Raw genomic sequence first — 25246 nt, forward strand, 5'->3', positions numbered from 1 at the left:
GTATTAACTATCACATCGAGTATGCACACAGCCCCGAAAACATAACAAGGAAATGGGGCTAGAAACCCACCTGTAAACGATTCCTCTCTGAATTTACGGTAATGCCCTTCTTGAGTTGTGCACAGCTAACTGTGTATCAATTAACAAGTATCACTTAACTACTCCTAATTATATTATACTTTCCGTTTTATAAATGTTACCTTTCTTTATTAATTAGTTACTTATCTTCATATATCATATAAGTCCATATATATCGTTTACGTACGTAGACGCTGTTTATCTTTCGTTTATTTAGAAAATCATTTTAACGTGTAAGTCCTTATTGGCGTGTAAGTCATTCAGCGTATAAGTCTTCTAGCGTGTAAGTCTTACATATACATCTTATATACATATACGGGCATACGTACATATACGCCCACATACATATACGTCCATACATACATATACGTTTATATATATTTACATGGTACTTACATACGTACACGTTTATGTACATACACGCTACATATATACATATGCGTTTATATACATACACGGTGCATGCATACATATACGCTACATATATACATATAAGTTTATATATACATACACGGTGCATGCATACATATACACTACATGTATACATAAACGTTTATATACATACACGACGCATGCATACATATACGCTACACATATACATTTATATACATACACGGTCTCTACTACTTATTTGATGCTTAGACTTATACAGATACACACACTTATACGCTAACATCATATGCGTCCAAACATATGCGCCCGTATAACTTGTTTCATTCCAAATAACTCATTTATGTTCAAGTTTACATTTTTCTCACATAATAAGGTCCGATTTACTATCCCACCACGTTTTGTGTAAAACCGACTTCGTTTACCCCTCTCTTTTACACAAATCAAACACTACTCCTTTTACCCGAAACAAATAACTAACCCGTTTACTATCAAGTTCATTGCTTTATCATTAATCATGACCCGATCTATCATACTACCAAGTTTCATGCAAATCTGTGCACGAAAATTGAGCTTTTTTTAACAAAAACGTACATTTAAGGTTTGTCTAAAATCACTCGAGAAGCCCAAAACCATATCAAACGAACTCCGATTTGAGTAATTCAAGCGGCCACGGAACTGTCTCACCCCGATCTACAAATACATCAGCTCTTCTTCGCCGGAAACCGCTACTACAGTCGCTGGAACAGCTGAACAGTCGCCGAAATCTTCACTTTTGAGCTGCTACGGTTTTGGTGATAAAAACTGGACTTCCCGACCTCTGATCGAAGATCTAATCGGTGAAAATCTTCATACTTATACCATGAATACTCAGTTACAATTTGAGACTGATCCGACGGTTAGATCTCTGGGAATCTTTGTGTCTTTGTGGGTGGTTTTCTCAAAAACGGGAATTGGAGAAGTGTGTGTTTTTTATGGTGTAGGCTATGGTGTAGAAATGTGTGAAAATGGAAAAGATTAGGGTTTTAAGGGGTATTTATACTCCCTTAAGTCCATGGATCTTAGGCCCATATTTTCTTTTTGGTCCATAATTAATTTCATCTAATTAGCATACTTATCCTTCCATCTTTGTTATTTTATTAATTCTCTACTAACTCAAGAAAACCTTTCCACCATAAATAAATAATATATTAAATATTTTTCTTAGAAATTTCGGAATGCTACATATATACTAATTGCTTACATGCTCATTTGTTTGTTTATCGCATTCGGAGATATCAATCATAATCATAGTAAAGTATGATAACACGCCGTCTCAGTAGCCAAATCCCGATTTGCTAGGCAATGGTAAACCGAAACCCTTACTTGTATTTATTTCGTCTTAGTAGCTAATGCCCGATCCGCTAGTCTATGGTCAAACGACACCAATTATTTGCTTAATATTTGATTGTTGATACTCATGATATTGGTTTGCATAATTATATATATATACATGCAAAAGGTTTACAAACACATACAATGAATTCATATAAACACCTTTTTACAAGTACACAATTAATTTACATACACAAATTAACCTACTACTTAGGTGTTCAACAAACTAACATGCACTAATAATATGTGCACCTTTTCAAAGTGTTCCACGTTTCCAACAGTTTGAGCTGCTTCGACCAGTTTAACACCTCTGTTAGGTAACGGGTCTAAAAGTCAAGTATATAATGTTAAATTTATAATTTATGTGTGCATCAAAACTGTTCTACTTTTGGCTAGATTTTGTCATGTTGATTAATTCACAATGTAGAAGAATAAGCAAACCTTAACAGTATGATTTATTGAGTAAGAGGAGATCAAAAAGCCATTTGGTTGGAGCTATAAACAAAATTGATTATATCACCATCAGAGATGTATCACAATGCAACGGACACACGAAGTAATTAATCAATGTATGATAAAAATGATGAAACTACCAATATCAAGAAAGATAACATACCTTAAAAAGATTTATTGTCTGAAGGTTTATGTAAAACTATTTAAAATTTTATGAACATAAAGATGGTTTTAAGCCTGCAATTTAGAAAGGAAGTTTAGTTCATTCCAAAGTTTCTTTGTTTAAATAACCACCAGAACAGTAGGACTACTAAGATAAAACAATGAAATTACAACAACTACTTACACCAACACTAAGAAGGAGATCCCAGGTTTGCACTGAAAAGTTAAATTCAGACTAAAAACACCAAAAATGATAACAAATCGTCTACACATATGAGCAAGAAAATATACGTTGAGAATAGGATGAAAGACATAATAGCATTTAGGGAATTCATTATCTAGATGAATATAAAGTTAATTACCTAGCCCTGTATGCACAACAACAGTCGTTACCGAAATCGTTGCTGTTGAATATAAAAGATCAATACAAATACAATTGCAAATTTATATAAGTGCAATGCATGCTCAATCAATCCTACCAATGTGTTATGAAACATCCTTCGATTTCTTCATCGTTTTCACATTCGAGAAACCCTAAACGGCTAAACTCCACACCCTGAACAAAACCCTAACCCGAGAATTCAACTCCTTGATCTGTATCAGAAGGAATGTAAAATCGGCCTACTAAAGAATTATAAGAATCGCCGACGATTGGTTGGGGTAGCTGCTTGACATCAGAGTATTATAAAAGAAACAAAAGAGTGAGAGTGAGAGAGAGATGGCGGTAGGCGGTGGAAAACACATTGTCAGTGCACACAATTCAACACGTAAGGATGACTTGTACATTATGCTTAAAAACCTGTAGCACTAAAACAGTTGCATTTTGTTAGTTACCAGATGCTTCAAAACTAATATATATAATTAGATATTGTCACTAATATATATTGTATGATAGTGCTTTACGAGCTGTGAACTAACAGTTCGAATATTTTCGTTGTAGGTTGGGGTGTGACAAATCCCAACTTAGAAAATAGTTGTTACCGGTCCTACCTTCATACTAGTTATTTTAATATCTTCATCTATAAAATTAGAGTATTTGTTTGCATCTTTCTCCATTCCAATTTCTATCTTCATCTCCGTTCACTATTCACATCTCGAAAATTTGCATCTTGGTTTGTATCATAGGCATTATGGTCTATACTTCAAGCACGAAAAAAAAAACAATAGAGATGAAAAATAAGATGTGTAAGGTCTTATGAAAGAAGAGATAAATTTGAAAAATAAATATTGAATTTTTATTCTAGTTTAAAGATAGAGAAAGAAAATAAGATCTAAATACTCTAATCTCCGATCATTACTTCTATGAATCATTTTTGTTTAGTGGTTCCCTAAGGTAATCTTAATGAGTTAAAATTATAAATTAGGCTAATATAAATAAAATTAAAATTAAAATTAAAATTAAAATAACTTTTTGCTTAACGTTTTGGCTTCTAAAGTAGTTGTTATAATATGTTAAAAAATTTTGGTCTAAGGTCGTCCTAGCTTGGAATTAATTACTTATATTTCGTATAAATTTAGAAAGGACTTGATCACGTTTATATGATGTAAAATTTTAATATTAACACAGAAGCATAAATGCATCATTATAAAATTGAAGAGGTAGGTCCCAGCAAAGTCATGTTGGACCCGCAAGACTCACCTTGAAGAGCGACGTCTGCGCAAAGACCAACTGGATCCGCAGGACCCACCATGCTCAGAGAGATGAAGACTTTACACGCAGTAAGCCAGCTGTTCCCGCAGGAAAGCCTCACTTGGTAAAGTACCCTGCCTGTTCCCGCAGCTGCAGATACAAGCCAAGAAGGAAGGCTACCCGCACTAACAGTAAGGCTACACGCATAAGGCACTAACTCTTATACTTCAGTAATGTCACCTGAAGAAGGAATGAGCAGGGCGGGAATATTCCCGCCCAAAAGAGCCAGTCTGTACGCTTCTAGAAGATCTTTTGTACTATACCTACCAAGGTATGGACAAATAGACAAGATCTGACAAAAGCGACCCATGAACCAATCACAGGGTGATAGCTCACTGACAATAGTACCAGGAGGAGCACGCTCCAGTACAAAATGTCACTATCAGCCGCTGCCTACCCACCAACTCCCATCGTGGCACGAACATAGCCTGTAGTTGGTGGAAAAGGAATATTATATACAGCTGGCCGTACCTGCTTGGAAACCTACCTTCGGCTATAAATACTCCAACACCTTGGAACGGTATTATCATCTCATATCATCTTATCTTCTCTCTAGCTATTTCTCTCAATATACACTTATATTCAGAGCAATCTAGTCTGATTCTCACGCCGGAGGGTGGTCACAAGGAGGAACCCCCCCCCTTCTCAGTGACGAGCTTACGGTGTCTGTTTTGCAGGTCGAGAAGAATAACCATCTTTGCCGGATCTAACCCTCGTGGGAAACATCTACTTAACCCCCAGATTATCTTTAATCTGCCGGGGTCATTTAGTGTTTCTTCATTCGCGCCATCAGTGCATTAAGCTAGAACTTAATCTTTTTCTCAGTTTTTTCAAACTTCTGGAAAGATGGTTAACGTTACTACGATGCCAAAACCACTGGGTAACCAAGAAGCTCCGGTAACAACAACCCCAGCTACTGGGGGGAACACCGGTGAATACACGATTTTTACGAACACTACCCTGGTTACCCAAGCCAGGGCAAGTGCAGTAAACAATCCTCCCCTGGGATTCATTGATACCCAGTTGGAGAAACAACAGACGAGGCTTCCCCGACAAACACTAGATCAAGTAAAAGCTTGGGCGGAAGCACGTCAGAGAGAATTTCAAGCCGAGTTGGACGAACGTTTACGTTCACTCCAACAGGCCAATGACGAATTCGGAAGCACGCGACAACAGCTCAACATGAGCAATGATTGCGAGTATGCGGATGATGAAGATTGGGAAGAATCTGACAGTGACGCAAACCCTCGTCATAAGACGAAAGAGAAGCGTAAAGAAGCAGACTTCCACTCTAGAAGGAATTTCGGAAAAACTTTCAAACCAAAGAACACGGGGGGAAACCCACTTGACTTCTCCAAAACTTTCAGACCAACAGCTGCGAATGCGGGAACGTCCAAATTTGCAAGGGACATTGCGGAAGCAATCGCCCCAAGGAGTGCCAAACAGATGTCCAACATAGGCACTTACGATGGCATATCTGACCCGGACGACCATTTGAACAGATTTATAGCGGGGGCAACCGTCAGTAACTGGACGGAACCCACATGGTGTTACATGTTCCAGATGATGCTCATCGGGGCAGCCAGAGCGTGGTTTGATCGTCTACCGGTCCACCACATCTATGATTGGGCAGACTTCCAGCGCAAGTTCAGCCAGCACTTCAGTCAACAAAGAAAATATACTGAAGAGCAATGGACGATCCTCAACTGCATCCGGGAAGAAGACGAATCTTTGCTAGACTTCATCACTCGCTTCAACTCAAAGAAGCTAAGTCTGGGCAATATCAGCGAAGATCTTGTTCGCGCCGCTTTCATCCAGGGCGCTGAGTACCCAGAGCTCATCCGCACCTTGACAGGCAAAGACGGCATGCCATCCACGTGGGATGCCATTATGACGGCAGCTAAACGCTTTGCCGAAACGGAGAAGCAACTGGGTAGAGATCTTCCCCAAATCACAAACCTCTACACCCAGAGGACAAGAGAAAATAACGTCCATACCGCCCGACAAAACAAAAAGAGGAAGCTTGGTATTTGGCAGTCAAGGGTAAACTTTGACACCTCATCCAACTCTCGCCCTCTCTTAGGCGGAAGGGACAACATGCAGTCGTCGAACCGGAATCCCAGATGGACGCCACTCACCAAAAGCGTCACCGAAATATTTGCCACCGAGAGGCTCCCAAGGCCAAAAGCTCCAATAATCCGACAGCGTCAAAACACTGATCAGAGCAAATCCTGTGACTTCCACGGGACAAAAGGACACACCACTGGGGAATGCATATCCTTGAAGGATGTCGTCGAAACATTCGTCAGAGATGGGAAACTCACACACCTCGTGGCGTAATGGGTGCTGAGCAGGCTAACGCGTGTAGAACCTCAGTTGGGGAAACAACTACAACACGCGGGTGAAACTCCACAACTTCAATGTCGGAGACTACGTACTGCGTAACAACGAGATTCCGAACCAGGAACGCCCAGGAAAGCTGGCCCCGGTCTGGGAAGGGCCATATATTAATTTCTGGGAAAGGGCGCAGACCGGCTCGAAAGGCTCGATGGCACCCCCATCCCAATAACATGGAATGGAGCTCAATTACGCAGATGTTACATGTAGATCAATTCCAAACTTGTAAAGAAAAGGCCTAGAGCCACTTCTAATGGAAATGATTCTCCTTATCACATTGATGTTGATAGCCTTACCTTTATACATATGATCTGACCACACTGATATGCCGGTATTCACAACATAAATAAGTGAGGGAGGAAGTAAGTCGTTGCGTGTGGAAAGCGGCAAAACCCGCATAAATACAAAAACGGTAAAAAGTTCTAAGGAAAACCTTCACGCAGGTCAGATGTAGGTGAAGTTTGGTCATCCTACTAAGTGAAAGTGACGGTCCTACCCGCACAATCATGATAGAGGAAACTGAACATTAACCTATTATCAATCACGCGTCGAAAGGTTAACTTATTCAAAACACTTAGAAAATTTCTAAAGAAAAGATGAGGAAAACCTTCACGCAGGTCAGATATAGGTGAAATTTGGTCATCCTACTAAGTGAAAGTGACGATCCTACCCGCACAATCATGATAGAGGAAACTGAACATTAACCTACTATCAATAGCGCGTCGAAAAGTTAACTTATTCGAAACACTTAGAAAATTGCTAAGTTAAACTAAAATATGCATGAGCAAATCATATAATGTTTATGAAGCAAGGCAATTGCAAGTTAAACTAAAATATGCATGAGCAAATCATATAACGTTTACAAAGCAAGCCATTAAGTGAAAGTGACGGTCCTACCCGCACAATCATTTATATTCATGATAAAAAGCTGCTCAAGCATTACAAAATGGCTAGGTATCTACCCGCCTACAAAAAATGTAAATCTATCCTAACGGCTTCAAGCTTCGGGACCACTCCCTCCAAACCCGCTTGAACCCGCACCATCAGTTGGCTGCGGCTCTTCAAGGAAAGCTTTGAGAACAGCTAGCCCGTCCTTAGCAGCAGCAGCTTCGTTCACCTTCTCCACGACCGGATGAGAGAAAGCAGCATACTGGTTCACAGCTTGGTCATAGGCAGCTTCAGTGTCAACATCGTGTAAAGGAAAGTTAGAAGGCGGGATGCCCTTCTCTGCAAATCCTAGACCAAGCAAGAAACCAACTTTCTCCTCATCCTCATGAGAAGCGTTGAGGGCTGCACTCATGGCATCGTCATAAGATGTGTTCGCAAAAATCCGATGCACAACCTACAAAAAAAAATAATATATATAAACTTTTCTAAGTATAAAGAAAAGCGTAAAGCAAAGAAATTATGGAGCTATGCGTACCTGCGGCAACGCTTCTCGTAGAAGCCATTCCTTATTGGTCAGAGCTTCTTGAAGGGTAGCTTGAGCTTGATCGCGCGCGCATTCGGCTTCATTCTTGTTGAGGTTGGCAAGCAACACATCCTTGGCAGCAGCCTCTTCAACGCCCTTAAGCTTTCGCTCAGTGCGATCAAGCATACCCTTCTGATCCAAGAGCTCTTGTAGCTTCTTGGCATCTTCTAAAGCCAAAGCATCATGAGCCTGCTGAAGCTTCTCTAGTTTGGCTTTAAGCTCTTCATTCTCAGCGCGCAGAGGCTCAGCAACGGTTTCAGCTTTGGTGGCCCTCTCGGTCGCATTACGCGCAGTTTCCTTGGCCAACCTAAGCTGTTCGTTAACAGCTTGGGTAGCCTTGGAACGGGCCTCATGCCTGGCCCGGATCTCGACCTCAAGGTCCTTGAAGGCCTTCTCCTTCTCCGCAGCGGTGGCAGCAAGCTTCTTATTCTCCTCCCGCAATGCTCGCGCCTGAGCCACTTCCAGGCTACGCGCAGTCTTTAACTTGTCGTTTTCACGACAAAGTAACTCGACACGCGGCTGCATCCGGGCGAGGAGGATTCGGAGCTCGTTGGACAACCTGCCCTCTTGGTAGCTAGCCATTGCTTCCCCCAACGCACTGCTTGGGGCGGCATGGCGTGCCCAGTCGACGCAGTCCGCAGCCGTCCGGAGGGTCGTTCCCCGGCGGATATTCCACCGTGGAGCATACACCTCATTGGAATCCGAAACTGCAAAAACAAAAAACAGTTAGAAAAAAAAATGATAAGAATGGATAATAGGCCAAAGTAACCCCACGCACCTGTAGGGTCGATAACAGGCCGATAGCCGCCAAACCCATCACCCGAACATAAAGGATATCCATCCAAGAGGTCAAGGAGATGGGAAGGAGGCAAAGATTGGACCCCCTCAACAGGTCCCAACCCTAAACATACCTGAAGAACCGGCCATGGACGAAGTAATCGCTGACGCCAATTGGGGCACGGTAGAAGCCACTGTGGTAGAGACCATCGGAGATGAACTCATTTGAGATGAACTCATAACCGTGGTCGTCGCTGCGGATGAGCTCGCAGAAAAAGTCACCGCCGGCCCAGTGAAGGATGTGGTAAAGATGGCACTGACGGCCGGCCGAGATGACGTCATAACTGGAACAGTTGCTTTAACAGTATGAGCAACCGAACCGGCACCAGAAACAGGCGCAGCCGCCTGGGTCATCGCCTCGGATAGGTTGACCAAACCTATCGTCGTGGGTCCGGAACTGCTCCCTCCCGCTCCGCTCTGGAAAGCGGATACGTCCATTCCTGCGTGAAGACAACAAAATATATTAAAAACAATGGCGGAAAGAAATGCGGGAAAGGTACACAATATACTTACGGGTTTTCTTAATCTTGAAAGACCTGACAGGCGGAGACAAACCCGATGGAGCTGGCCTCTTCACGCCAGTCACCGTCGCAACGCTTGGTTGCTCGGAGGTGACAGCCGTTTCAACCTCCGAGACAATGGTCTCGCCACCACCAAGGTTCCCCGCCGCCTCCTCACTTTCAGTCTCGGAATCAGACTGATTTCCCAGGTCGACGACGGAAGTAACCTTCGCCTTGCCCTTCACGCCAGCAGCCTTCTTCTTCCTCACAAAGAAAGGCCCATCTGCGGATCCCTCATCAGAAGATGACAAAATCAGAGGAACTCCAGCAGAAGTTTGAGCATGAAGAGGACGGGGATTAAAGAACTCCTTACCTAGCCGAGTGGCGCTCAAAATTTCATGGCCCGGCGGGTAGACCTCTACAAATCTATCCGCCATCTGCTCCAAAATGGGCAACTCGTTCTCGTTGAGATCGCGAGTACCCAGCCGTGCGGGACCACCAGTATCCCGCGGATGCAGGAGCGATTGTAAGTCGTTCCCCTCTGAAATAAAAAAAGATAACAGTGTTAGTAGAAAAACCCTAAACCAACACAAAAGACGGAGCATACCATAAGGAGTATAGTTCAAACCGTATTCAAGGACGATGGGTATTTGCGGCGTCCCGGACCCGGCATCCTTCCACACGCAGCTCATCCCAAGCATCACCATCCCAGACTCCGCGAAGCGATAAACCGGAGTCTGAACCTGGGAGATCTTGGTGAACCATTCCGTCTCCTGGTAGTTGGAGGCGTGAAGGTTAGGAAGTGCCCTCCCATTCTTGAACGTCATCGCGATGGGGACGACGCGAGGGGAGATGTAGAAAAACTCCCGCTTCCAAGAACGAAGACTACGCTCAGTAGCGCAGATCTTTCAAACCCTTGATCCGAGTAACAAGGGTATACCAACCCTGGATGCACCTCCAAGCGTAGAAGGTCATCAGGCGGTCGACTAGAGGTTCGATATCCAAAATACGGCACACCCACTCGAAATGACGAATTTTAGCAATCGCCATTGGGTGCACCTCCGTCAAGTGAACACCGTATTTCTCTAAAACACGGTACACGAAGTTCGTTATGGGAATCTCAGATTCCCATATAAGAAGAACGAGGCGTAAACCCCTATCTTGCCCTTAGGGGCATCGTACACCGTCTGATGGGCCTCAAGAAACTCTGGCTCATACGGCTCAAGCATGAACTTCTTGACGATGTAATGGTATACATCGACAGAAAGAGTACACTGGCACTCGCCAGCAGTACTCTTATCGTCCTTATCGGACGTAGACGTTGGGTTCTCAAGGTAAACGTCGGACTCCTCGACGTTAACCTCTGGATCATGAGTAGAAGAAGACATTTTTCAGTGTTAAGAAAGCGGTTTCAGGAGAATGCTCGCCGGAAAAGATGAGTATTCGCCGGAAATCGCTTAAAAGGAAAAGGAGAGTGAAGTGAAGGTATGGGACGAGATACACCCTCTCCCCCCTTATATACTCATCGCAATGAATAAGATGAATTTAATGCGGATGAGAGAGAAAGCGCAGGCGCAATGACACGGCGACACGTGTAGATACAGCAAGCTGGCAACAGGTGTCGGAATGGCGCGTGTCATGAAACTCGCGCCCACGCGCCTGAAAAAGCGTCCTGATTGACCACATGCTGTCACGTCGTCATAACTTCCTGCACGTCCTGAAACCGTCAGAAGACGCTAACGTCCCTTCAACCGTTTGGACTGTCCTTATCCTTTCACCAACTCTCTGAATTCCAAAAAGATTCAAAAAGATTCAAAAATAAGAGGGAATATACCCCCTTACCTTGGAAAACAAGAAACCGTAAGACAAGTGCGGGTACAGTGTCAAGGCGAAACCCTTCACATACTTAGCACTTGCAGGGAATTGAAGCCAAGAATACCTTGGAAAGCAAGGAACCATAAGACGAGTGCGGGTACAGTGTCAAGGCGAAACCCTTCACATACTTAGCACCTGCAGGGAATTGAAACCAAGAAGGATCCTATGGGCCATGCTTGCGGAAAGAGAAATAGCACCCCCGCATGGCGGGAACGTTGAGAACTAGATTGTTTGAAGCTTCAAGGTGGAATTGGTTGTTTAACATAAATGATCACTATGTCAAACTACCAAAACCTCGTGGAGAATCTACACAAGTGAAACTCAACGCTCCCGACTCGCGAGGAGGTTACACACCTACCCGCATCATACCCAAAGATCAGGCAGAAAAGTCGGGAATTTCTGCAAGTGACATTAGGAAAACTGCGGGAGGAATCCCCAAGGAAAACCATAAAAAACGAAAAACTATTTTCAAAACCCCTTGCTTAAAGTCCAAAAGTTCCCCTCACTTATTAACAATTCATGAGAAGAACAATGGACTGGGGGGACTTGAAGAGGTAGGTCCCAGCAAAGCCATGTTGGACCCACAAGACTCATCTTGAAGAGGGACGTCTGCGCAAAGACCAACTAGATCCGCAGGACCCACCATGCTCAGAGAGATGAAGACCTTACACGCAGTAAGCCAGCTGTTCCCGCAGGAAAGCCTCCATTGGTAAAGTACCCTGCCTGTTCCCGCAGCTGCAGATATAAGCCAAGAAGGAAGGCTACCCGCACTAACAGTAAGGCTACACGCATAAGGCACTAACTCTTATACTTCAGTAATGTCACCTGAAGAAGGAATGAGCAGGGCGGGAATATTCCCGCCCAAAAGAGCCAGTCCGTACGCTTCTAGAAGATCTTTTGTACTATACCTACCAAGGTATGGACAAATAGACAAGATCTGACAAAAGCGACCCATGAACCAATCACAGGGTGACAGCTCACTAACAATAGTACCAGGAGGAGCACGCTCCAGTACAAAATGTCACTATCAGCCGCTGCCTACCCGCCAACTCCCATCGTGGCACGAACATAGCCCGTAGTTGGTGGAAAAGGAATATTATATACAGCTGGCCGTACCTGCTTGGAAACCTACCTTCGGCTATAAATACTTCAACACCTTGGAACGGTATTATCATCTCATATCATCTTATCTTCTCTCTAGCTATTTCTCTCAATACACACTTATATTCAGAGCAATCTAGTCTGATTCTCATGCCGGAGGGTGGTCACAAGGAGGAACCCCCCCCCATCTCAGTGACGAGCTTACGGTGTCTGTTTTGCAGGTCGAGAAGAATAACCATCTTTGCCGGATCTAACCCTCGTGGGAAACATCTACTTAACCCTCAGATTATCCTTAATCTGCCGGGGTCATTTAGTGTTTCTTCAAAAATCTATTTTATTGCATGTGATAAGGTATGCTAAATTAGTAACATATTACCATTTAAACTTATTATATTAAAAACACACAGCTGAAAAGGACTACGAATTCTCTCATTAAAGTATTTTATTTTTGTTACAAATATCAATTAGGTTAGGTTGTAAACCACCGTCCAAATACCCAAGGTTTTGTTTATGTATGTTTATTTAGTTCTAAATAAACAAATTAACAAACATATCATTATTAAAGTGATACGTGCGATTTACTAGATACAATTGTTGTATTATTTTTATTAAGTAAATTAATTGTCTTTTTATGCTCGTTTTTCAAGGATTAAATCTGTGTATTCGTTTATGTTTGTCCGTTTGTTAATACTTAACAAGCGATTATAAACAAACATATATAATATGCTACATGATATATAATTCAAATCGGACAAACTTTTATAGAGATCATTAACAGACAAAATTTGACAATTATATCTTTTCTTATCTCAACGCTTTAAAATATTTGTTTGGTAGTAAGGAATATAAATTTGGATTTTTGTTCCTTTCAAACATTTTATTATGCTAAATTAGACTTTGACCAACGAAATGCAGTAAAAGAAAACAGTGAGCCCAATTTCAAACTTTAAACAATGAAACCACCATGTGCCTACCCAATAACCCGGAGGCGTGCACCTACAACTACCTTTAAAAACTTTAAATGTACGCAGGCTACTTATTTTTACATTTAGTATCTTTGCAACTAACTTAAATCTTTATTTCCAGTTGCCCGATGAGATCTACTGTTCCATTGTGGCATTGTTGACCGAGTTACCTTGATCGACTATGGATTTCAAAAGGAGTTCTCAACAAAACTCTTTCGGTTTGCTGATATTGAAGACCACTGATTCGGAATTAGGTGTTGGTTTGTTTATTCGGGTCTATTAGAAACTTTACCTGGAAGACTTTGTCGATGTGCCTTCTAACCATAAAAGAGGTTTGAAGTCAAATATGTCGGTTGGTACGGCTTTGACAACGTTAAAAGTTATAGGTGGAAAATTCCTTACATAATCCAAATCACAACATCCACTTACTATGAAATAATTACGTATTAAATGGGTATATCTAAACAAACCTGTTTAGTAAATCAGTTAGCTCAAATATGATCGAATTAATAAATGTGCTAATCTGGTTAACCCACTAATTAGCTCATATATAGATTTTAGAGCGCGTAATTTTAAAAGTGTTAAAAATTGAAAGATTAATATTTCGAATTCTAATTTTTTCTCTGACTATTAGTTTCACATGTTTTTTGTTTAACGTCAAATGTTACACTCCAAATATATTTTAAACCATTGGTCATCATTGCCCAGTTTTAAGCTTGCAACCTTCCTGAAATATGTTATCAAGAATGTTAGAAGAGCTTCACAAATTCTCAAATTGCTATTAGTCTAATCGGTATGTCATAAACTTACTTTAATACCATGATTTTGCTAATTGTTATGTTTATCGCTATAAATTTAATCGGCGTATAAAAAATGTGTTTGCATTACATCATACGCTAAGGTTTAAGGGACATATTTTTTTCGGCTCGCGGAGGCACGTGAATTCCCAGATTCGACCCCAATAAACATTAAACGAGTCAACCCCAAACGTGACAACCTGAACAAGATAATTTTGACATATTTAACACGATATGACATGACATAAATAAATCTATGAGTTGTGTTGGTTCATACCCCAAAACTAAACTCCAGAACCCCCAAAATTGATAATTTAACAAAAATCAAACACGATGTCGTTAATAGCAATTTTTTTTTCATCAATTAGCATTATTAAATCTATAATAAAATGGTCTTATACTTTATTAACCAAAAATCTAAACATATTTTATTTTTACGATAACGATGTAAGGTGTAAGTTTTTGAGCCAAAATCTCAATCTAGAAGACACATACAATTGACAATCTACCAACCACCTAATAAAAAATAAAACCAAAATAACCATAAAACAACTTGTACCTAGTGCTCAAATCACTTTTTCCCTAACTAAACATTTACACATCAAACCCACCTGTTTGTGACCAACAAAGAACACCAAATATGATGAAAAAACAACACATGTTCTTAATCTTGTTCCTCCTCTCTCTCTCCATCTTCCCTTCATCTCATGCCTCAAACTCTTCATGCCCCATAGATTTTGCTTATGTCAACACCTTCCCATGGGACACCTCCGACTGCTCCGCCACCAACACCACCGCAAACTGCTGCACCGCCCTCCGTAGCCTCTTCGGCATCGGCCTTTCCCACTACCTTAAACAAAACAAAACATTCTACTTCCCAGACCCACAAACATCAAATCACTGTCTCTCTGATTTCCAGTCCCACCTCAACTTAATCCCTATTAATCAAGCCTTTACTTCCTGCCTCCACTCACCTGACGAGTTCGTCTCAAACCCGGCGAGCTGTGCTGGAATAATAACGGTTGCAGATTGGGTTAATAAGTCAGGTGACATATCTGTATTGGAGTCTTCATGTGATGGAGATTTGTCAGGAGATTTGAAGTGTAGATCTTGTCTTGATGCTGGGATGACTGTTCACTCTCGGTTGGCATCTCTGAACGTAAACTCTACTAAATGTTTTCAGTTTACTGTTCTGTATGCTGCTGGGATTATTAACAGTTTAGGACCGGAAGATCTTGGAACTGCTGATTGCATACTTGCAGTAACTTTGTCTAAACCTAATAATAAATCCAAATCCAAGTCAAGAGTAAACAAGAATATTGTTTATGCTGTTTCTGGAGCTTTGATTGGAACTGTATGTGTTCTGGGTGTGATTTGGATTTATAGAAGGTGTTATAACAAGAGGAAGGAGACTCAGTTACATGTTGATTACGTGAGGGATGTGAAAGCCAGGGTATTGCCAAATACTGGTGCAAAATGGTTTCAGATAGGTGAGCTTGAGGCAGCCACAAAAGGGTTTTCGCAACAAAACTTTATAGGTCAAGGTGGGTTTGGTGTTGTTTATAAGGGAATACTAGCTGATGGAACTGTTGTTGCGGTTAAAAAGATGACCAATACTGATACCGATGCCGATGATGATTTTGTTAATGAGGCTGAAATTATTAGTAAGATTCGGCATCGGAATCTTTTGCCGTTGAGAGGGTTTTGCGTCACGAGTGATTCGGTTAATGGAGCAGAAAGGTATCTTGTTTATGATTTTATGTCGAATGGTAGTTTACATGATCATTTGTTTAACCAAAAGGTTTCAAGCAAGAGGCTAAGTTGGCCTCAAAGGAAGTCTATTATTCTTGATGTGGCTAATGGGCTATTATATTTGCACAAGGGGATCAAGCCTGCGATATTTCATCGAGATATTAAGGCGACGAATATTCTTTTGGACTCGAATATGAAAGCCTTAGTTGCGGATTTTGGGTTAGCTAAGCAAAGTAGAGATGGGCAATCTCATATGACTACAAGAATCGCGGGAACCTATGGTTACGTTTCTCCTGAGTATGCGCTTTACGGACAGTTGACTGAAAAGAGCGATGTTTATAGCTTTGGGATCATTGTTCTTGAGATCATGAGTGGGAAAGCAGTGCTTGAAGAGGTGAAAGGAGTGAACCCTGAGAGGGTTTTGATTGCAGATTGGGCATGGGAGCTGGTAAAATCGGGTCGAATGGAAGAGGTTTTTGATAGTTCAATGAGAGATGAATCATTGCCTAAGAGTGTTATGAGTAGGTTTGTAAGAGTTGGGTTACTTTGTGCACATGTGATGGTAGCCATTCGACCTACGATTTGTGAAGCTCTCAAGATGTTGGAAGGTGACATTGATATCCCACGGTTGGTGGACCGCCCACCGCCACTCGGTCACGAGTCGTCTAGAATGAGTTTTCAGGATACCAACAGTTTGTGGTCGAGTACCCAAGGATCTATGTTTGGTTCAAGTCACAAGTCTTAGAATTTGAGTCAAGAACCACTTGGACTTATTCCATTTTGAACTATTTTGATCACATGACCACGGATAATAGTTGGTTGTATATAATTATGTCTATTTATTATTATATAACATTGGGGCATTCAATACAGGTTGTCATGTTTGTATTCCTATTTATGTGTCCAACCAAACACACCTAATTGGTATCGATTCCATTTTCTTTTATTAATAAAATCAATCAACCAACCAACCAAAGACTACTTTATCTTTTGGGTACATGCTGTATATCTTTCGAGAGGTTTTTGAATGATGCCAGTTACCTAATAAATAAGGATATGATCATTTATCATCTCACATTCAGCCTTAACTTACCTTCTTTGAATTGAAAAATTAATTTGTATCAACTAAAACTCAAGGCTACCTTTCTTTAAATTGAAGGTTATATGAAATGTATAGATCAAGCAAGAAAATCTCCACCACTTGCCCTCTAACCGAAAAGATAGCTCACGTGAGTACGTGATCCAATGTCCAGTCCTAAATGAATCATGTGGGTTTCTTGCTATATATATATATATATATATATATATATATATATATATATATATACTGTGAGAATGTATCAGCTAATGGGCACGGAGTTGTAGATAGCATAAACTCGGCAGCTGGAAAAACCCCATCATTGAAACCCGGACGTTGGTAAAATCCGAGAGGTATGATGATGAGTCGACACGAATTCGGTCAACACCAGATGCATTCGTGACGATATAGACACCATTGAAAAAATTTGACAGTTAATTAAAAAATTTAATTCGTCAAATTCACATATAAAAACATTAATATATAAGAAAACAAAATATTTAAAACGATGTTTATTTGGTTGGGAAACCCGGGCGGTGGTAAAATCCGAGCGTTGTCGATCCCGGGCATTGAGGCGGTAACTTAGCACTAATTCGGTCAGCTTTGTTTACGTACGTTACGGTACTAGAACTTAAAGACGAAAAAATATAAAAATTGAGGTGGACAAACGACCAATTGGGGGGGGGGGGTCAGTAAATTTGCGCATTGGTAAAACCCAAGCGTTGTCGGTCATGTGCTTTAAATAAGGCCGTGGGTCTACTCGAACTTGGTCGGTTTGTTTCAGGTTTGTTATGGTACCAGAACTAAAATAAAAAAGTTGATGTTTGGTCGGTTTCCAGTAAGTTTATTATAGTAACTGAACTACAATAGAAAAAGAGCAAAATTCACTAACCAATACGGTGCCGCCAAGTGGCCAATAGGCCACTTGCGGCACCAAAGTTGTTTTTTATATATAGCAAATAAATAATAAGAGGCTAATTGAAGATTATTGATAATTCAAATTGTTTTGTCTTATAATCGGAGACCACCCCTCTTGAATCGGGTCACTATCCTTTGTTTCTAATAAAAAACCTAGCCTATTTTCATCTTCTTAAATTATGTACTTGTCATGTGGTTCCATTTCCAGGAATCAAAATGGTGCAAACCTACGGTAGTAACCTACCCAAATCTATTGCTGTTCAGTTGGCTGTCATAACAGCAAAATTGGAGTCGATTGTTACGCCTAAAGAGGATAGCAGCTCAAACGCAGAAAATTGCAACTCTAAAGGAAAGAGATCGTTCCCGAGGAAGAAAGAATGATGAAGGACAAAGTTCCTAAAGGGGTCGACAACTATACATTCCCTATAATAAAAATCGAATTCCCGACTTTTAACGGAGGAGATCCTCAAGGATGGTTGTTAAAAGCTAAAACATATTTCAGGTATTGATGAAGAGAAGGTTGAAGTGGCTTCAATGCATCTAGAGGGTGATGTCTTGGACCTTTAGTCTTGGTTCTCTAGCGACCAACCCATTTTAGGAAGAACTGAACCCCGCGTTTACCAAAAATTTTGGTCCGGCCGAGTTCGAAAACTCGAATGAATACCAATGTAGCATCAAACAAACTGGTTCAGTTCAAGTCATCAATTTCATCTTCGGTGGTTCGAATATATGTGGAACCTCCTTCTCCTTGGCCAAGAGACATGCTAAAGAAACTAAGTTGGAATACGGAGAGCGACCTGTCCGAACCACTACCCTAACAAATGAGAAGAAAATCTCCTTCGACGAAGAAGATAGAATGAACATCCAGGATCCTCATCACGATGGTTTGGTTATAACTCTATTTATTGCTAATCATTATGTGCGCATGATCCTAGTTGATGAAGGAAGTTTGGTTAACATCATTCAATATGATGTACTCAATGAATATCCCAGAATCAGAAATCATTCCCCGATCATCCATACTCGTTTGTTTTAGTGGTGAAACTAAGAACACACTAGGGGACATCAAGCTTCCTATATACATTGAGGGAGTGAACTCTTTTCAAAAATTTTATGTTATAGATAACTTGTCTTATTGCAATGTAATTCTTGACATGCCATGGGTACACGAAATGAAAGTTGTAGCGTCTACTTATCATCAGTGCATCAAACTACCAACTCCTTGGGGGGGGGGGTAGTGAGAATAGACAACGACCAAGTGGAAGCTAAAGAACTACTATTCCTCGTCCATGAAACCGGCGGCTAAGCAAGCGGTAGCATAGCAACTACAAAAAAATCCTAGGAACGTACTGGAGGCTCGAGAACAAGACCTGAAAGAAGTATCCTTGGACCCCGAGGATCCAGACGTAAAAGTTTTCCTATGATCCAATATCCCTGCTAACATTGAAGAGGATCTAGTGTCCTTCCTCAAACAACGAAAATCTACATTTGCCTTCAAACACTTTGAAATGACAGGTATATCAAAACAGGTAATTACTCATAAACTAGGCCTTGATACTTCTATTAAACCCATTCACCAGAAGCGAAGAAAATTCGCTCCTGAGAGGAAGGCGATCATACAAGAAGAAGTTGAAAAACTTCTTAAGGCCGTTATGTCAGAGAGATTAAATATCCTCGATGGTTGGCTAATGTTGTGGTAGTTTAAAAAAGAATGGAAAGTGAAGGGTATGTGTCAACTTCATTGATTTAAATAAGGCATGTCCCAAGGATCCTTTCCCTTTATCACACATTGACTCCATGGTGGATGCAACGGTAGAACATGAGATGCTTACTTTTATGGATGCTTCCTCTGGATTTCAACAAATTCAGATGAAACCATCTGATCAAGAAGATACAGCATTCATGACCCCTACCGGCATATATTGCTATATTGCTATGCCATTTGGACTAAGAAATGCAGGTGCAACCTACCAACGCTTAGTTAACATGTTGTTCAAAGAGCATTTGGGGAAGACCATGGAAGTCTATATAGACGATATGGTAGTCAAATCCAAGAAAGCTGAAGATCATCTTAAAGACTTGGAAGTAGCTTTCAACATCTTAGACCAATCTAACATGAAAATCAACCCATCCAAATGCCATTTTGGAGTAAAAGGTGGGAAGTTCCTTGGTTATATGGTCACTAAGAGGGGAATAGAGGCTAGCCTTGAACAGATAAAGGCCATCATCAACTTGAAGTTACCCACGATGCAAAAGACATGCAAAGGTTGACCGGCAGGATCACATCCTTGAATAGGTTCATCTCCCGATCTTCGGAGAATTGCAAGGATTTCTATGATATCCTTAGAAAGAACAAAAAGTTCGAATGGACGGAGAAACATGAGGTTGCCCTTAAATCCTTAAAGGACTACTTGTTTTCAGCACCAGCACTGATGAAGCCACTAGATGGGGAACCCCTATCTTTGTACCTAGCCGTCTCGGGTAATGCAGTAAGTGTTGTCCTAGTAAAGGATCACGAAGGGGAACAACATCCTGTTTATTATGTGTTTTGGTTAAAAATCAACTAAGGATAATGTAAACAAATTCGTAATTGTGGGACTTGGTGTTTGTGATTGTGATTGTATATGTAATATGTCTATGAACACAGAGATTTATACGAGGAAAATCCCTTGATCTTTAGAGGATCGACGGCATAAAAACCTCAGGTGATGACAACTCGTCTATCACCAATTTATTAATTAAAAATCGGGTTACAAATGATGAAGATTATGATAAATGATTACAATATTGTTAAGTGTGTGTGAACTACTAAAGAGAGTTCTGAGTAGTGTTAATGAATGTGAAGTGTCTACCTAATTGATCATAATCTCAATATAAACAAAAATAACAAATAACAAAGTGTCCTATTATTGCGCCACTTTTCCCACTAGCCGTTCCCATTTCTTTGACCACATGCGGAAAGAGTATAATAGTGAGATATCAGGTAGACTTGGTCATAGAGCCGTTATACCTATTGATCACAACACCAGTCAAATACAATAGTTAGTAAAGAAATAATACCGAGGATCATTAATCCTTTGCAACCTAGAACATATCTTAAGGATAATTGATCTATAAGTCACTTAAGGATAGAGGATCCTCATCATAAATTTTATGCCCTAACAATTGCCTCCAAAATGGCGGGTGTTTATGTATTACATCTGTCATTTTGAATTTTGAATCCTATGCAAAAGATAAAATGATTAGACCTGTGTCATACGTAAAAATTATCATTAACCCTTATTATTTCTCTAGCCGCCTATATATGTGATCATCTTAACCCTTTTATAACCACACAATCCAGCAGCTAAACAGGTATCCTCTTTTCTTCGCTTTTCGTTTTCTTTGAATAATATTTAATCTAAAAACATGTATACCGCTTCCTCTTCTCCTTCCGATTACTCTGATCATTTTGAGTTATCGGAAATGCAATCCCAAAACCTTATCACTAACCCATCCTTGGAGATTTGTAAATTCACGGATCCCGAAATCGGAGATCACCGACCACTGTTCCCACCGGAAACCGTTTTCCGACCTTTCGATTCTTTAATCCGATGAGATACCTACTCGAAGACTTGGGTATGCTTCCTAGCTTGTCCTTTCCTTATCGGTTACACGTATCCATTTCCCTGTTTTACCCAGAGCTTCTTTGAGACCACTGGAATGTTTTATATCCAAGCCATGCCGTTGATTTGGAGGGTTTTACGTACCATCGAGAAGATAATAGAGGAAGAGAGCATCGAGTTTAGTGTCCAGGAGTTATCATACCTTTACACCTTAACCACTCACGGGTTGAACCGATTTGTTTTGAAATCCAAACCTCGACAGCCTACTTCGATTTCCAAAGTAATCCAGAATTGTTCCCTCTGGAGGAATCCGTTCTTTTTTGTGAATCAAAGCTCCATTCCTGGTGAGGCTGATTTGCCTTTAAAAATGGTTTAAAAGGGTAGGATCTTAGATCCTTGAGAAGGTAAACAGTTCAGGATAACAGATCCTTCTTTTAACTGTTTTTTCTTGGTTTTTGTTCTTTGCAGTGGATAACTTCATTTCCTTGGCTAACCTACCTGGAACAAGAGAAAAAGCAAAGAGGTTTATTGCCCTGGATTCCGAAGTTCGTACCTTCCGGGCCAAATTCATTGAGGCTTTTTGTGAAATCTCTTCAGATTCCACCAGCAACATGTCAAGTAAGGTTTAAAATTGTAGCAAAATTCATTGAGGCTTTTTGTGAAATCTCTTCAGATTCCGCTTCTTGTGCTTCACAGGCGCTCAAAAGTTCAACAAGTCTGTCAGCAAGTTTTCTTTGGAGGATATCGATAGTCTCATAACTCCTCAAGTCATCAAGAAATAAGCTCTAAAGGCAGCTGCCACTTCCAAACCAAGAACCGCGACCACCTGGGCTAAATCAGGAACATCCAAAAGGAAAAGATCTTCGGAGCCAGAGAGTCCTTTTGAAATGATCATTGCTGTAAGTATCTTTGATCCTGATATCCCTTGTTTATGAATCAAGAATCCTTCTTATTTTGTGTAATTTTCCGGTACAGGCCGTGAACGCTTTCAAAGTCTACCACGAGAAGATCGTGGGCCAACTGGTGGATAGTCTTACTGGATTGGGAACCGCGGCTTCTGCGAAGGACAAGGCTCTAGCCAAGCTCACCAAAGAGAAAAAAAGCTTGGAGGATATGCTATCCACCATAGAAGCCCATCATTAACAGGAGGTGAAGCAAGCTACCGAGGAGGCCAAAATGTGGGCGGCAAGGTCAGTGTTGCACAGGATCAAGTTGGTTGCGGAAGCTGGTGATCCTGCTTTCGATAGGTCAGCTTGGGATGTGGAAAAATGGAAGCATGCTTTGGTGGAACTTGGTGGAAAAGATGACGAAGAGGATGCTGAGATGGCTGATGGAAGTGGAGCTGAAACGAGTGGTGTGAAGGATGTGGGTGAGACAGGTGAAGGAAAGGAAGCAGCAGCAGGCGATGAGGAAGCTGCTTAAGCGGGCGATGAAGGATAATATAGACAAGGCCTGAGCCCGTTTTTTTTTTAATTTTACTGATGTTTTTAAGGTTATTTGATAATGGTCTGTACTGAACAATAGTAATAAGGATAAAGGATCCATGATCCTTAAGACAATTTCTGGGGGTAGCAAAGGTGGAGGGATCCTCTGTTTGTGGGGACGAAGCCTTTGATGGCCCTGTTTTTATTTTCCTGCACTTTTGAACAATTAACAACACCTGCTTAACCCGGGTGGATGGTCCATCTTTCGCATGGTGAAATCTGAGTTAAGAATTTTGGGTAAGTCCAGGTGACTTATTATTAATAACAACTTAACTTTTGTTTATATGCATGTTGTTTATCATTTTGAAAATATATCTGTTGTAACCTTAGATTTATTAGTAGTTTTAATATAAAGTTTCAAGGTTACATTATCCTTATAAAAACAGATTAAGAATATCGAATCCTTATATTTATAAAAATATAAATTAAAATCAAACAAGTATAAATTGATAAACTGAAATCATACCATAAGGTCTGGTTAGACCTAAGTTACCATAAGTGTAGATATCTTTGTGATCCTTGTAGTTTGATCTTAGGATACCTGATACACACAACTTATCATATCAACTGGGATTAAACCTAAACATGCTGGGGACAAGCCCAAATAAACTGGGGATAAGCCCAAATAAACTGATGTTGAACTGGGGACAAGCCCAAACTGAGGACTGACCCAAAGATACGAATGTCAACTGGGGATTTGCCCAAACGTAAGTGATGTGAAAACGCCAAAACCTTAGCTAACATGAAAATGTTAGAAACCTTTGTCTTGAGATAACATTAAAATGCTATAAACCGGTGGTATGGTACATCTATCATAAATCGTAGGATCCTCCATATGGCCGAAAGCAACGAAATTGTTGTCCACTAAACATGCACTGGTCCCGCTGCCCCGAACCATACGTTGGATAACGTGCGCTCCAGGCGAGAGTGTAGAAACTCTAAATTATAAGAAAGGTGAAAACCTTTAAACCTTGGAAGATGTGATCATCGAGGATCACACCTTAATCGTGGGCTATGCCAAAAAATAGCAATGTACCATAAGTGTGAGGGATAAGTGGCCAACCTCTTAGTCCTTGAACCTTCTATTGAAATCTGCATAGTTACTCAAAACTTGGAAAAGGTAACGGTCAAGAATATATTATCCTTGAATTAATAAGAAGAATCTGAAATGAATAAGTAATCAGATGTATATTACCGATTTTAGGATCCTTGATCCTTTAAGGATACTTGATCCTCGGAGGATACTTGATCCCGATTAGAATAAATATTTCTTGAGACGGATAGCATTCCATGCTCTTGGTAACCTGTTTCCTTCCATAGTCAGCAGATGATATGCCCCCTTTCCAGCTTCTGACTCGATCAAGTAGGGGCCTTCCCACTTAGGTGCTAACTTTCCATATGCTGGATTAGTTGTGTTTTGGAAGGCTTTTCTTAAAACTAGATCTCTTTCTTGAAATCTTCGAATCCTGATATTCTTGTTGTATGCCCCATCTACCCTTTGATGATATGCTACCATTCTGATCTTAGCTAGGTCTCTGAGCTCATGAACAGTATCTAGATCTTGAAGAAGGATTTCATTGTTGGCTTGAGGATCACGGATGCTTTTTCTGGCAATAGGAACCACTATCTCTGTAGGGATTACAGCTCCTGAGCCAAATACCAATGAGAAAGGTGTTTGACCTGTTGCATTCTTAGGTGTTGTTCTGTCAGCCCAAAGAACGTAAGGTAGCTCTTCAGCCTATTTACCCTTCTTGGATCCAAACTTTTTCTTCAAATTGTTGATGATAATCTTGTTACTTGATTCTTCCTGGCCATTATCTTGAGGATGAATTGATGTGGAGGTAATCATCTTGATTCCCCAACTGTCACAAAAGTTAGTGGTTCTTTTCCTGATAAACTAGAAACCATTGTCACAAATAATTTCTGAAGGAATACCAAATCTAGTAATAATGTTTCTTTTGATGAAGGATATCACCTCTTTTTCACAGGCTTGTACAAAAGCTTTAGCTTCTATCCACTTTGAGAAGTAATCAGTCATGGCAAGCATGAACACTTTTTCTTCTGGTGCTTTAGGCAACTTACCCACACTATCCATGCCCGAGTTCATGAAAGGCCATGATGAGGATATGGGATACCAGGATCCGCTGGCTGATGCAGAATGTTGACATGTCTTTGACAAGAATCACACTTCTTTGAGTATTCCATGGCGTCTCTCTTCATGGTTGGCCAGAAGTATCATGTTCTTATAATCCTAGAGAATAGGGCTCTACCTCCAGTGTGATTACCACAATCTCCTTCATGAAAGTCTTTGAGCACCTC

General features: G+C 40.7%; 1 pseudogene; it reads left to right on the forward strand.

Annotated features, from left to right (window-relative positions):
- The first annotated feature begins 14520 nt into the window (after positions 1-14520).
- LOC143552007 (putative receptor-like protein kinase At1g11050 pseudogene) lies at positions 14521-16776 on the forward strand (annotated as a pseudogene).
- The last annotated feature ends 8470 nt before the right edge of the window (positions 16777-25246 follow it).

Source organism: Bidens hawaiensis, unplaced genomic scaffold (genome assembly GCF_021521415.1).
Source record: "Bidens hawaiensis isolate Kalapana, Puna unplaced genomic scaffold, B.hawaiensis_p1.1 tig00016747_1, whole genome shotgun sequence".
NCBI classification, from domain to species: domain Eukaryota; kingdom Viridiplantae; phylum Streptophyta; class Magnoliopsida; order Asterales; family Asteraceae; genus Bidens; species Bidens hawaiensis.